General features: G+C 26.8%; 1 protein-coding gene across 1 annotated transcript in view; it reads right to left on the bottom strand.

Annotated features, from left to right (window-relative positions):
- The window catches only part of LOC107441632 (GTP-binding protein Di-Ras2), a 57352-nt gene extending 46570 nt beyond the window's left edge, over window positions 1–10782 (bottom strand). The window contains exon 1 of the mRNA XM_016054969.4: window positions 10340–10782. The gene's annotated coding sequence lies outside the window, so the exon portion shown is untranslated. The remainder of the gene's footprint in view (window positions 1–10339) is intronic.
- Between the last annotated feature and the right edge of the window lie 3903 nt (window positions 10783–14685).

The following is a 14685-nucleotide window of genomic DNA, read 5'->3' as shown; positions in this document are numbered from 1 at the left end:
TCTCCTCCAGTTTTTTTTTCCAATTGATTTTTCAAATCGTCCGTCATTTTCCTGACAGCTGGCAGCCGAATTTTGGAACTATAAATAATAGTCTTAAGCCATAGTTTATGTTTCGTGAATATTTTTGCCGATTTTGTTAAATTGTTTAAAGCAGCCTTATTTTAAACAATTGGTCAACTGACAAAGTTACTTCTTAGCAATAGAACTTTATTGGAATCTCTTAAATTCTGTTTTTGGTTTGCAGGGGACTTTTTTATATTTTATGAAAACGATTCCAAATTATTCCAAATGAAAAAACATATTTATGAAAATATGAAATGGTCAGGAAAATATTTCAAAAGAAAGAAATGAAAAAAAAAACAATGGCATGAGAAAGTCAATTAAATGAAAAAATAAATAAAATTAACCCCTCCCCCCGGAACAATATTACAATTTTCGATCCCATGGAGCTATAAGTACAAAAAACCAGGCGTAAAAGATTATTCTGTTCATTGCAGCGATAACCGTTGGTGGGTTTTAAGTTAAATGAATAAGTTTTGAACTAAATAAATGAATAAATAAAGCTAATTTAAAAAATAAAAATAAATAAATATAGTTAAATAAAATAAAATAAATTAATTGATAAAAATAAATAATGCCGCCGACATAACACGAATTTCGTTCGCGGTATCGAAGTATAGAAGAAGGTTTATTATTTTTATTTTGAAACAAAAATAATAAATAAATACGATCCACTACAAAATGAAGAAAATTGTGATAACCGTAAGGCGATTACATGTTCCTTTTGTGCAAGTTATTGGGTACGTTGACAATGGATCCTTTTATCCCTAACTGGTTATCAACTGGTGGATCTCGTATTTGCATGAAAGGGGTTCGGAGTATCACCATTCGCTCTTCGGTAGGGTTCAATTCTCTCAACCACTTTGGTACTTTTGTGAGAGACGGGCTTCCTGCTTGGGTTCGCGAACGGAATCCTTTTGTTTTTCCGTTTGTATTGTAACGCTTAAGGTATTCCCGTCTACGTTCTTTGACTTAGGCTTTTTCAGCCTCGTAAGTTTAGGTCTTGGTGTCGTTTTTTTCTTGTTTCAACTCTAACTTTTGAGACCGTGTCAATCAGTTTGGACCCTCTTTATTTGTGATATTCACATGAATTAGTATTGAAAACGATCCAGTTTGAACTGTGGGTTAGAATTTCTGATTCTTAAATAAAAAAAATAAAAACACAAATATCGTTCTAAGGCTAAAATTCTCTTTTATTCACAACTCAAGAAGTATTTATAGGATCTCTCCGGTCCCATATCTCAAAAATAAACTCACCAACTTAAAGCATAACACAATTAAAAGTGAAAAAAAGAATTCTAAACAAATTATCAAACAGCAGAGGTCGCCATAGCAACGAATGCGAACTGTTTGCTATTACTCTTGATTACTGTAGTTGGAAAGTGAGGACGCCATCAAATCCAAACCAAGACCCATTTTGCCAATGGGTAATAATTATTGACTGATTGACACAAATTAAAATCTCCTCCCCCAAAAAATATTTTTAATGCAATTTATGATCGAATAGTACAAAAAGTACAAAAAACAGCAGCAAAAAGGTCAATCTGCTTATTGTAGAGCTAACTGTTGGAGAGTTTTGCGCTTTATCTCTCCCTGTAAATTTGTGCTTATTAGTTTCACTAAATCTTCCTGTACTGAGGTGAGTTTGTCCCAATGGTTAATACAGTTCTTCAGAATTAAGTTTAAAAAATACAACGAAAATTTTTTCTTTTCTTTTGGAGACAAATTTTGTAGTGTACAGTGCGTAAAATAAAAAAAAAAGGCCACCCTTAATGACTTTTATTCTAATGATCGGATCTTCACTTTTTAGGACTCAATCTCAATGGTTGGAGGGGGTGGGGTGATCTCAAATATGCTATTTAATAAGTGGAAACGAAACGATATCTTAAGTTCCGAAATCAGATGCAAAAACGTACTTTCTCTGAGTAAACATACCTTTTTTCAGCGAATTTGGATTTTTGACCCCCAAAATAAAGGGACTAGGTTGTAAGGTATATAAATTGCTGAATTGTAAGGTATATAAATTTTTTCATAATTTTAAAGTATCTAATTTTGCATGGTAAAATACAAAATTTGAGCGAAATCGGTTGAATAGTTCCTGAGAAATCGAATTTTAAAGATGCGACTTTTTTAAAGAGACCTCGAGTCATTAAGATTGAGTTCTAGAACGTGAAGATCTGATCATTAGATCAAAAGTAATAAAGGGTGTTCTATTTTTTATGTTGCGAACTAAAACTTAGTTGCATGCTTATGAGATAAAACTCCAAAACGCAGAATAAGAATTAAACACTGTAAAATAATTTCTTAAATGACTGATAGTTGCCTAAATTGGTTGTTGTTTCAAAAATATACATAAGTGAATTTTTTGACGTAGATGGTACACCGGTTTTTTTGAGTGCTCTATTTACAATCAAAAAATATATTTGGTACTTTTTCAGTTATCAAAAACAGTCTAATAGTAAGTAAAAATCTGTCGGATTATCTAAGTTTTATTTGTACTAATGTATAACATCCAAAAAAAAGTGATGTGATTTTTTTAAATTCATATTCAAAAATTTCTCAACGACTGATTTTGTATAAATAAGAAAATTTTTTTAATTATGAATAAATGTTTTTCTTAGATCTAAATAATTGCAAATAAGTGCACATTTGAAAAATTACTGTTGGGAAGTGAGCTGTGTTCAGAAGATTTTATTTTAATCGCAAAAAAAAAAAAAAAAAAAAATCGCAGGTGTCTCAAGCTGTATTTTATAACCACAAACTATTGAAGTGCTAAATATGATATTTTGACCTAAATTAATAATAAAAAAAAGTATGAAAAATGTATTTAATAAAAGTCTTTGATAAAAGGATTACATATAATGTAACAATATAAATACAAATATTAAAAAAAAACCAGAAATGAACGATATTTTTCTTAATGAAACAAGGTTAATGAGTATTGCTTGAATAGATTTCAGATTCAAAAATAAAGATTTTAAAAATATATACTAAGCAACAGTCATTACGAAATACATAAATATTAATATTACAAATTACATTATATAGCACTCAAAATCTGATGGGGTAAGTTTTGGAAAACAAAGAGATGTTGAAAAAGGATTTAGAGTATAATTAAGTATCATTTTTCATTACCCATCCAATTATCCTATGTCTGTTACAACCGAATAAATGAATGGGTAGTTAGATAAAGTATAATCATAATTAAGAAATAGTTTCTTCTTTAAATAACTCACTTAATTGTAACCTTAAAACCTATAATTTGAGCCAGCTAAAAATTATTAAGTCAAGCAACAACGTTAAAAAAAATTATATTTTTTCTCATCCCATATCCAATTGCAGTATGATTCATGCAACCATTCATAAATATTCTTAAAAAAGTAAAAAAAAAGGTGTTTTTAATCAAATTAATAAATTTGAATCAATATTTCATATCGTATATATCATATGATCAATATATAAACTTTAATGAGGAAAATAGAAATTTATATGGATAAAAAGTTTAACGTTGTGTTTTGAGTTCATCACATTTAAAAATAAAAAAATGATGGATGAAAAAAAAAATAGAAATGAAATAAATTTTCATTGATAATTTATGAAGATAATGTTTAACATTGTACATAACATAACCTTCATATTCATGAATAAAAAATGATAAATGATTTCAAAATGATAAATAAATTAAAATAAAACAGTAAAAACATCCAAAGAGAAGCATAGGCTTTAAATATACTTTTTTTTCACTCGCTTTACTTAATTATTTGTTTAGTTATTTGCTTATTATACGAACGAGAATAATTATTATTTATAGGATGATTTTTATTCTGAGTTTAAATATAACAATGTATAAAGTATATCTAAATATAACTAATTTGGTGTGATTTTCCTTTAATCAAACAAGCACATATTGAAGCAATTATTTTCAGCAAACAAAACTGCATATCAGTTAAAATTTCTTGAAAAAGTAAAATAAAATATTTGTTCATTTAATCGCAAAAACTTAAGCGTAAATATTTACAAAAGAATGTTAAAAACTTTTGATTATTTAAAATAAATAAGTCGAAATGTAAAGAAAATATGGAAAAATTACAGAACATTGAAAAAAAGGAAAATATTATTCTTTTTCCCTTTTTTCATTGTTCTGTAATTTTTTCATGTTTTATCTACATTTTGAACTTATTTTATGAGTTCTATTTACTTGCAGCTTACGAGCAGTAAATAAAACTTATTGTTTTTCTTAAATTTTCTTCGTTTTTTTCTTTTTGTCCATTTTGTATTTATCTATTATGCTATATATATATATATATATATATATATATATATATATATATATATATATATATATATATATATATATATATATATATATATATATATATATATATATATATATATATATATATATATATATATATATATATATATATATATATATATATATATATATATATACATATATATATATACGTATATATATATATATATATATACATATATATATATACGTATATATATACATATATATATATACGTATATATATACATATATATATACGTACATATATATATATACATATATATATACGTACATATATATATATATATGCGTGGTCGGAAGTAGTGTACGCTACAAGTAGCAAATGTACTGTAGTCGCTACTTTTTTCCGTAGTTTGTAGTGTAGTGCGCTACTTTTTGAAAGAAAGAATCGCAAGAAAACAGTAGTTCGTAGCGATTCCTGGCATCTACTTTTAACGTTAGTTAAGTAAAGAAACTAAGTTCAAAGGCAAAAAATTCTACGAATCTGATTGGTGCAAATTCTTTGCGGTTCCGTCGACTTGCGATTTGAGAATGCCTCTATGGCAAAGCGTTATGAGATCTACGCCTGATGCTCCAATTTTTTAAAAAAAAATTTGTTAGCAGCAGTTATTTTTTTCAATCTTGTAATCGAAATCACACTTTCACGACATCTACTGCACCATCTACATTAAAGGCACTCGAGAGGATGATCTCAAGTATGTTAACTAATTAGTACAGGCTAAATTTTAAGTTACGAGATCAGACAATGTATTTTTTCTGAATAAATATACCTTTTTTCCAATGAATTCGGAATTCTGACTGTCAAATTATACGGGGTAGCCGCAATCTGGGAAATATGGTCCCAATAGTTTGGCAAGGAGAGCGATCCAAAGTTTGGACCCCTTAAAGTTAAATTTCACTTTTTGTGTATTTCATCATATTGCGAGAACTTTATTAGCGATTTGAAACATTTTTACACACAATTATAAGACTTGTTTATCAAAAAATAATTTAGTGGAAAATATAACTTTAAGTAAATATTTATTATTTTTCACTTATTTCACTTAATAACTGTCGAAAAAATTATGAATTGTAAGGTATAAAATTTTTTACACTATTTTAAAATATATAATTTTAATGATAAAATGAACAAATTTAGAGAAATTGGTCGAATTGTTTCTTAGAAATCGAATTTTAAATATCTTACTTTTTTAAAATTTGATTTCACAGGTACTATAAAGTACGTTTTTGTGTCTGATATTGTAACTTAAAATATCGTCTGCATTAATTAATCAGTATATTTGCGATCATCCCCTCAAACCATGAAGATTGTGCACTAGAAAGTGAAGATCCGATCATGATATCAAAAGTTATTCAGGATGGTCCGTTTTTGTTTGCGAACTGAACTTTATTTCTTAGAGGATATAAAAAAGCATTGATCGCTTAAATCACAAATATTTGATAATTTCTTAGCATTTCTTAAATCTCACTTAACATTTCTTAATTCTCACTGTCGAGTAAAGCATGGAGTTTGAAGGTTAAAAGAATAAATTCGAAAAGGTGTTTTTCAGAATAAAAAAAAACTATTTCATGTAAACATGAATTAAAATCTCTTAATAATGCCTCACATTTAACCAAGCCAACTCTTTTTTCAAAACCATTTTAAATATAGGTGAAAATTAAGCTCTCAAGTTACGTTTGCCTCTTAAAAGTAGTGAAGCAGTTTGTAGTAGCTACATTTTAAAAAAATGCAGTTGTAGTTGCAGTTAACTACAAAGAAAATGTAGTTTTTCCGACCACTATAAATATATATAACTGTTAATTAAATAACTGCATAAAATTTCGTAAACCTAGAGTAAATATTTATGGAAATAAGAGCATTTTTATAAAAAGAAGATATTTTTTTGTCTTACGTTTTTTGCTATAACTTTATAAATATTCAATGGAATCAAACAATATTTTTGGTGCAATTCAAAATTAATTACAAAATTATTTATTTAAAATTTAAAAAAAAATCGAAAATTTAAAATTAAAAAAACTGCTCAAAATATAAGTATTTAAGGTATATCTTTCCTACTGCACGTGCTCAGAAAAAAATTAAAAAAACTTCTTCTTAATTTTGTAATGAATCAATCATCTTTGGAAACTAATGAAAAAAGTTTAATTTAAATATCTTTAAAATTTAAAATATTTCAAGCAATTTTTAAGGTAGTTTTTGTACTTTAAAAAGAAAGCTCAAAACGATCAGGAGTTTCCCGCAAATTTCATTTTGCTTCATAAAACAAAATTTACTAACAAATGATAATATATTACAATAAACATCCGGAAATCAAAACGCGATGAATATATAAGGAAAGAAATATATAAGTATAAGGAAAGAAATTTAAGTATAAGAAATACGTTTTCTTTCCTTATATAAGTATAAAGAAAGAAAACGTAATTTTATGGGGGATGATCTCCCACCATGCCGGTCTCATTTTTACTATATCTTGGTAAATAGTTCAAAAGGAAATCTCAGGAAAACCCCTGATCGCTTTGAGTTTTTTTTTACAAATAGTACAAAAACTAGTTAGAAGATTGCCTGAAACTTATTTATTCGTTGTCAAATACGATTCACTACAAAATGAAGAAAATTTTTTGAAAAATACTTTTCTGCTCATGGGCAGTATAAAAGAACTACCTTAAATACTTATTATCTTGCGCAGTTTTTAATAATTTTTTTTTAAAAATCTTAAATAAATAATTTTGTAATTAATTTTAAATTGCTCCAAAAATATTTTTTTATTCCATTACATATTTTTAAAGTTATAGGAAAAAAAAAAAAAAAAAAAAAAAAAACGTAAGGCAAAGAAATTAATTTTTTTATAAAAATGTCCATATCTCCACAAATATTTACCCTAGGTTTAGGAAATTTTATGCAGTTAACATTAAAATAGTAATTTAAGTAATTGATACAAGTACAAGCTTATTTCTTGATTTTCTGGCATAGGGTGTTTAAAAATACTTGTCGTAATTTATTATCGGTCTCCCAAACCTCTGAAAGCTTTAGATCTTATTGCTAAGTGTGAAAAATCGCATAAATTAAACATCTCTAAAACACCTCAAAAGTTATAAAATAATCCTTCATATATATATATATTTAAAATCCTTGTCGTCTGAAAAGTATACACATTAAGGATCACAAATTAATATTCAATGATAAGTTAAGTTGGAGTAATACCTTCAAAACATATTTTATTGCCTAAGAAAACTACATTTAAAATACTTTCTGTTTTCTCCAACAATCAAACTGGGTTTGATGTTTACAGTTCAGTATAAATTTGTGATGTGTATACTTTAACTACAGGGATTATAAAAATATATATTAAGGGCGGTCACTGAGGAATATATTTTAGAAAAAACTATAGAACACGATGGTGAAAATCATTTGTGATCATGAATTAACATTTGAGGGCAAAAGAGTAAAAATGTGTTCAGATTCTGACAAATTATAATTGAAGTCTGTAAGAGCAAGGGAGGGATTAAAATAATCGAAAACCAGTTTATTTCACAAAGCTTATGGAAAGACAAATCCCTTAGACTCCCATTAGAAAAATGAAAGGCTTTTGATGATTTTTATTACTGCTTAGCTTTTCATGATCTGAACAATAATTGATATTAGTTACTGAACATTTTCGTTTTTTTCCCCACATAGATATTAAACTGCGACTTCTAATGTGCATACTTTTCATTTTACGTCATTCTTGACAAGAATTCAAACATGAGACATGAAATACCAGTGAGAATTTGTAAGAATTATTTCTTTGATTATAACGAAAATATGTAGCGAGTTTAGTAATTATATATGTGTGGAAAAAATTAATAGCTAATGTTACTTAATTGGTCTTCAAAAAAAATATATGATTCAAGAAATCATTGACCTTTTGTGGTAGTTAGTTTCTTTTCAATCGTAAATTCGCTTTCAGCAAGAACCTTTACTGATCTTACTGCATTGAACAAAACTGCCAAATTAGGTCTACAGATTTTGAAGATAGTATTATGATAAAAATAATTTTTCACAAATTGTGTTAAGTGCTATACATTTTTTTTTCATTCTGAAAAAAAATTTCCTCCTTGCATATACAGACATGTGATTGCTGGAAAAAGAAATTATCTGAAATTTTTTTCTCAATGTGTAGTTTTGTTTTAGTATTTAACTTTTTGTTTTCTTGTACATAGCAGGGGATATTCAAAAGACTTGTTTTTATGCACAAAAGTAACATTTATAAAATGTGAAGAGATAAATAAATTTTTTTCTTATCTAATAATAAGATAGAAACACGGATATATGGTGGTATTGAGTGCGCTGAAAAGAGATTACTGAAATACGTGATTCGAGATTCTCATGTCATCATATTATAAATTGATTCGATCTAATTGATGCTTATTAAAAAAAGGGTAATTTTAATTGAAGTCAATTGATTAAATAAAAACCGGACTTGTGTAAAAAAATTTCAACGAATTAAAAAAATAAGTTTAAAAAAATGAGAAAATCACCATATTTCCAGCCAACTTTTTAAATGTTTGCCATTTCGGAAATACTTTTAAAATAACAAATTTTGTACTCTTGCGTTTGCCTTCAGTAGTAGTTCATTAAGTTCAAAGTTTTATGAATGAATTTTTTTTCCGAAATTATGTTTTTCTCTAACATATTTGCGTAAAAAAAATCATGATTGCGCGTGAATGAGAATATGGGAAAAAGAAGAAAAAGAGGACGCTGGTAAGGATGGAATAAATGTCTCGTTAACCAGATTTTATGTAACAAAAATTAAATTTTTGGATTAGTGGAGCTCCGCGAAAATTTTGTCGGAAAATAAATTATTGATTCTCGGAACGATCTTGAGATTTGCGGAAGTCCGCGAATCAACGGTCTTGAATTTCACGGATTTCCGCAAATTAGCGGAAAAATCACATGCCTATATAAATAGAGGATGTGCTTACATAAATCAGATGCCTATATAAATAAAGGAAAATAAAATTTTTATTTCCTTTAACATAAATTAATTACGACAGGTGTGACAACTATATATCAACTTAATACTACCGTAAAGAGTTATAATCTATTAGGGTTATTAAATAGTAGTTTCATAACATGTGATTTGATAATGTAAAAATTCAATGTATCTGGACAAGAATTTATTTAAAGTTGACTAATTATCAATATTTATGCATATTTTCTGAACATTCATCTGTTAATTGTATAATTTTCTTGTAATTTCAGAAAAGGCAAAGTTCATGAACTTTGCAAAGTTCAATTTGTTCCATGTGAAAAACTCTTCATTATTTAGTGAGCATTGTGTAAGCTCTTATTTATAAATATATGCTAAATGCTTACAAAATATATTTTATAAGAATTATAATGTATTTTTATTTGCCTATGAAGATCTAATAATTAATGTATCGATTTTTCCTATGAAATGAATATCCATTTTATTTTATTGAAAACTTTAAAAAATGTTTGAGTATTTGTAGTAATGTAGTATTGACTAATTTGTAGTAAAGTAATAATTAAAATAAATACTGTCAATGATTATAATATTTTGTTAATTGTTATTAAAAACTTGGTGCGCATTGAAACATATTATCATCCAAATTTGCTACTACAATAAGGAATTAACTTGAATCCTACAGCCTGATTATCTGGTTTCTTGGTTTTAGTAAGGAAATATGGTTTAATTTATTATGGTCTGATGTAAATTAACACCGTATTATGATGCAACATTGAATTTTTTTCTGAGAATGCACGCAAACTCAATAACAATAAGGGTGTGTCAAAATTGACAAAAAAAAAGTGACAGCGAAATATATAGTGAGTTTTTTACGCGTATTTTATAAGTCAATATAAAAGATGTTTTCATGCTACAATTGTATAAAAAAGAAAAGATGCAATATGGACCAATCTTGCAAAAGAAAAAAACAAGCGAAATAAAACTAATTGCTTACCTTTTACAGATTATTGCTCTACGAATAAGAAACAGCTCTAAATATATACGTATTTAAATATAAAATATCTATATTTTTATCGTTTTTTTTAATTAAATATAAAGCACCTTAAAATGAGACCCGATGTCGTCAAGGTGACAATTAGATCTTTGCAGAATTAAATCTGCTACGAAGCGACTTGTTGATGAGAATGAGTAGGCGTGCTGCACCATACGTTCACCATATTCATGAACGATGGAATAAAAATGATGAAAAAAAGAAGAGAGGAGAAATAATAAATGTTGCTCTCCCTCTTCTTCTCCGCCTTATCTCGCCAAGCACCCACTCGTAAATATTTCGTCGAATGTGAATGGAGAGTTGCTAGAGATGCGTGCGCTCTTTAGCCTTCTACGACGACCGGATCTCTAAAGATGTGCGCAACAAAAATTTAACCAGGAAGCTGTAAGGAGGTGGCAATAGTGCTTCCCAGAAATTGGCGATTTTACGCTTTGTCGCCAAATTGTTTATTTTGAGACCACGCGTTATTTGTAAGGGTGGCTGAGGAGTTGATTTCACTCAGAAGTAATCAGTGGTATTATTCGGAAGTTGCTTCCTACGCGAAGAAATCGAACAATTGTTGTTGTTTTTAAAGTTATGGTATTCTCTGAGATTTTCTAATGTTGTAATTAAATAGAAATCATTCGATGGTTTGAAATAAAATTAGTTACTTTACTAAACTTTATGCTAAGTTTATTCCTTTCTTTTAAAATTAGAAATGGTATGCAGTTAAAGTTATTTTTATACGTATATAATTTATTAGTATATCGGTTATAAACCATATTTAAAACTGTTACGATTTGAAATTTAAAAATTTATTTTATGCATGCATTTTTATTTCAGAAGCAAGAAAATAAATTTCTCACAGATTTCAATAAGTAAAACTTTTCTATTAATTATTTATTTTTCACTTACCTTACGGCATTCACAAGTAATGCTTAATTAATGAATCCCTTTTTGATTTTGCTCTTTTTTATAGTAAATTTTTCAATTTTCTATTTTATTCAAAATTTAAAACTTGAAACTATAAGTTGGCTTATCTTTTATTACATTTTTAAATAATCTCACTCCAATATGCAGCAATATGAAATCATATATTTGCTGTTTTACAATTATTAAACGGTAAATAATAAAACTGTAAATAATAAAATAATAAAACTGCAAATGGTAAAATTAAACTGTATTCTGTCAACGCATAAAATTATAAATCTGAATCTTAATAGCTATTTCAAACTCTAAAGTAATATTAAGGAATAACTTTTTACACTATCCCTTTTTGATGTAGAATTTTTATTAAAGATATTTTTAATACTTTTTAATTATTTTGTTTTAAATTAGGGCAAAGTAATGGGAAAAATATAATATTTAGAATTTTAATAATTTATGGTTATGAGATACAGCATGAAACATCGACGCATTAAAGATAAAATCTCCTAAACACGGCTCACTTGCCAACAAATTCAACTTCCACTTTTTCGCAGTTATTTCGCAGATCTAAGAGTTTTATAAATAAAAAATACCGAAATGCATTTTACTTGTGATTAGAGTGTCAGAAAAGAAATATATAAAAGGGACACTTTTGTCCCATCTTTGTCAAATGGTATTGTAGGAGGAGAGGGGAATCCTCCATTAAAACTTAAATTCGAACATATTTTTTTTTAATGGAAAATAAATAAGAAATAGCAATTATGCATATGGATATCATTATACAGCTTTAATGCAAAATTTTAGCAGGGAACATTAAGTTTTTGTTCCTTAAAAAAGATCCTTAATATGTCAGTTGGCTCATGAAATGGCAGAAAAAAAGATGTCTCTCTTTAATTTGGGTGTGTGAAGTGTATTTCGAAACCATTACCCGTAAAAAAAGGTGGATTTCCATTAATCATAAAGGTAATAAAAATTTCAAGCATAGATGCTCGATTAAACGGTAGAAAGACTGTTAAAAGAATAAAAAAGAAACAACCTGTTCACGTGAAACCATTTCCTACAGCCAAATTATACAGTAGACGGATGATAAGTAACAAATTCACACACCCATAAACTGCATTTGATAAATTATTACTATAATTCAGAGAAATGAAGCTGAGCATGAAAATTATTTATTTTTTTTATAATGCAGTTTTAAACGTGCTGTAATAACTAAACTTTTTTTCTAGTTTTCTTCCCCTAATAATTTAAATATAAAAGGCAAAAAACAAGAATTAATTAATTTTTTCTAACATGTTCGCTTAATATTTCTCTTTTGTATGGTCATTTTACCTTTTAATAAGGCTTGGATTGAGGCTTTAATTCGAAGTGACGTTGAATCAAGAGTTTCATTTATATAGTCTTTATTAAATAAGTATAAAAAATCAGTGCAATAGGAAGTACTCCATAGCTATTTACTTTCAAAATCAAAGTAAAAACGCTGCTATGAAATACAGACAATTTTGCTGTGTTATAAAATCATAAATTCCTTTAAAGAAATTCAAAATTTTTAAATTTATTATTTTCAAGAAATTATGATTAAAAGCTTGAAATTAGAGAAAAATTTTATAATAGTTCGTCCAGCTCTGTAAAACCTAACACTTTTTAAGATTTAAATAAAAATTGAAGTTTAATATAAATTGAAAACAATCTTGAAAATAATTATACTTATAATATTATTATACTTATACTATCAATGAATCATTATTAATATAATAATAATATATTGATTAGAAATAATTTTAGTTCTATTCTTAGGATTATTTCTATAGCACCTCAAACTGTTTTATTTAAGCACCATTCCCTTTAAGTGTTTTTAATTGTGAAACATTCTGTTTAAAAAGCACTCTAATTTATTATTGTCCTAACCAAAAGTATTAATTTTCTTCTAAGAAAAATAGACAGTAAAAAGTTTTTGGTAATTATAAGACTTTGCAATAATTTTTAAAAAGTATAGTGGAACGTGTTGTGTATTGGAACATATTCCACTGTTTAACTTCTAATTTCGACAATGATTTCTAATAATATCAGACAATATTAAAATACATAATCATGTTACTTTAAAAAATGGTTTTTTTGAACACAAGAGTTTCAAAATAAAATTTAGTGTATTACTCAAGAAGAAAGTGCTAACTGTTCCTAAGGTGCAACTGCATATTTAACCCTTTGAGGAAGAATTTTTATAAAACATACTTTTCATACTCTTTTCATTATTTTGTTTTATGTCAAAATAAGTGAAAAGTTTAGCAGTGTTACGGTTATTAAATACAATGGTGTCTTTTTCTAAGTTAAAGGTAAAATCAAACAGTAATTTTTCAAATTTTCACTTATTTATAGTTATTTAGATCCAAGAGAAACAGTTGTTCACCATTGAAATTTCTTTAATTTACGCAATCAATAATTAATACATTTCTGAATATAAATTAAAAACTTTTTTCAAACTACTTTTGTTATATTTTAGTACAAATATAATTATTATAATCTAAAAGATTTTTTTAGTAACTGTTAGACTGTTTTTTTTATAAATAAAACAATATTTTTAATTGTAATTCTAGCGTAAAAAATGTATGAAAGGGACACCGGATATTGCCGATGTCCCATTTGCGTCAAATGCTTAACTTTGAACTTTGGGGGATACGCTTTGATTCAAACATCAATCTTGGACAAATATTTAGATAACTTGAGCCTATATTTATGCTGTCAACCAAAAGTTTCATTTTTAAAGGCCTTGAATTAAAAATGTACTCAAAGAAATTAAAAAAGTACGCAAGTCCACTGTCACCTAACTTAAAATATATTAATTAAAGTAAATAATAAAAATTGTTACTTGATAATATTGTATAAGACTTCCAGTATTTAAAAGATTACAAAGGCTTAATGGATACAAAAATTTTAAAGATCATAAATATATTGTACCGTCGATCATGTGCCAAACTACAGTTTTACTATTTCACATGGTTGAAATAAAATTAAAATATTGATCAATTTAAATGCACTATCAATACATTCTTATAGCTAACACATTTTAAACTCCTCTTTTCTATACTCAAATAAAATTCAGTAGAAAAGCTTCATAATTTCCTTTTTAGAAAATAAAAAATCATTTACTTTTGACGAATAAAATTTCTTTCTCTCGCCAAGTCAATTATTCCAAAGCTAATTGTCACAGTTGTATCATGTATGTGTTAAGACCATAGATGAAATAAGAATATTGTTAGTGTTGCCATGGCACTCATAGAAATTTCTAATGTTCCAAGATGCTTCACACTTTTCTAGACAAGTTACTTCATAAATTTTAAAACACGTTTTGAGAATCATAAAAGCGTGTCTTCACACATTTTTTA

Source organism: Parasteatoda tepidariorum, chromosome 3 (assembly GCF_982258835.1).
Source record: "Parasteatoda tepidariorum strain Cologne lab strain chromosome 3, Ptep-v5.0, whole genome shotgun sequence".
NCBI classification, from domain to species: Eukaryota; Metazoa; Arthropoda; class Arachnida; order Araneae; family Theridiidae; genus Parasteatoda; species Parasteatoda tepidariorum.
The sequence above is the reverse complement of the archived record's forward strand: the minus strand, read 5'-3'. Positions and strand labels throughout refer to the sequence as shown.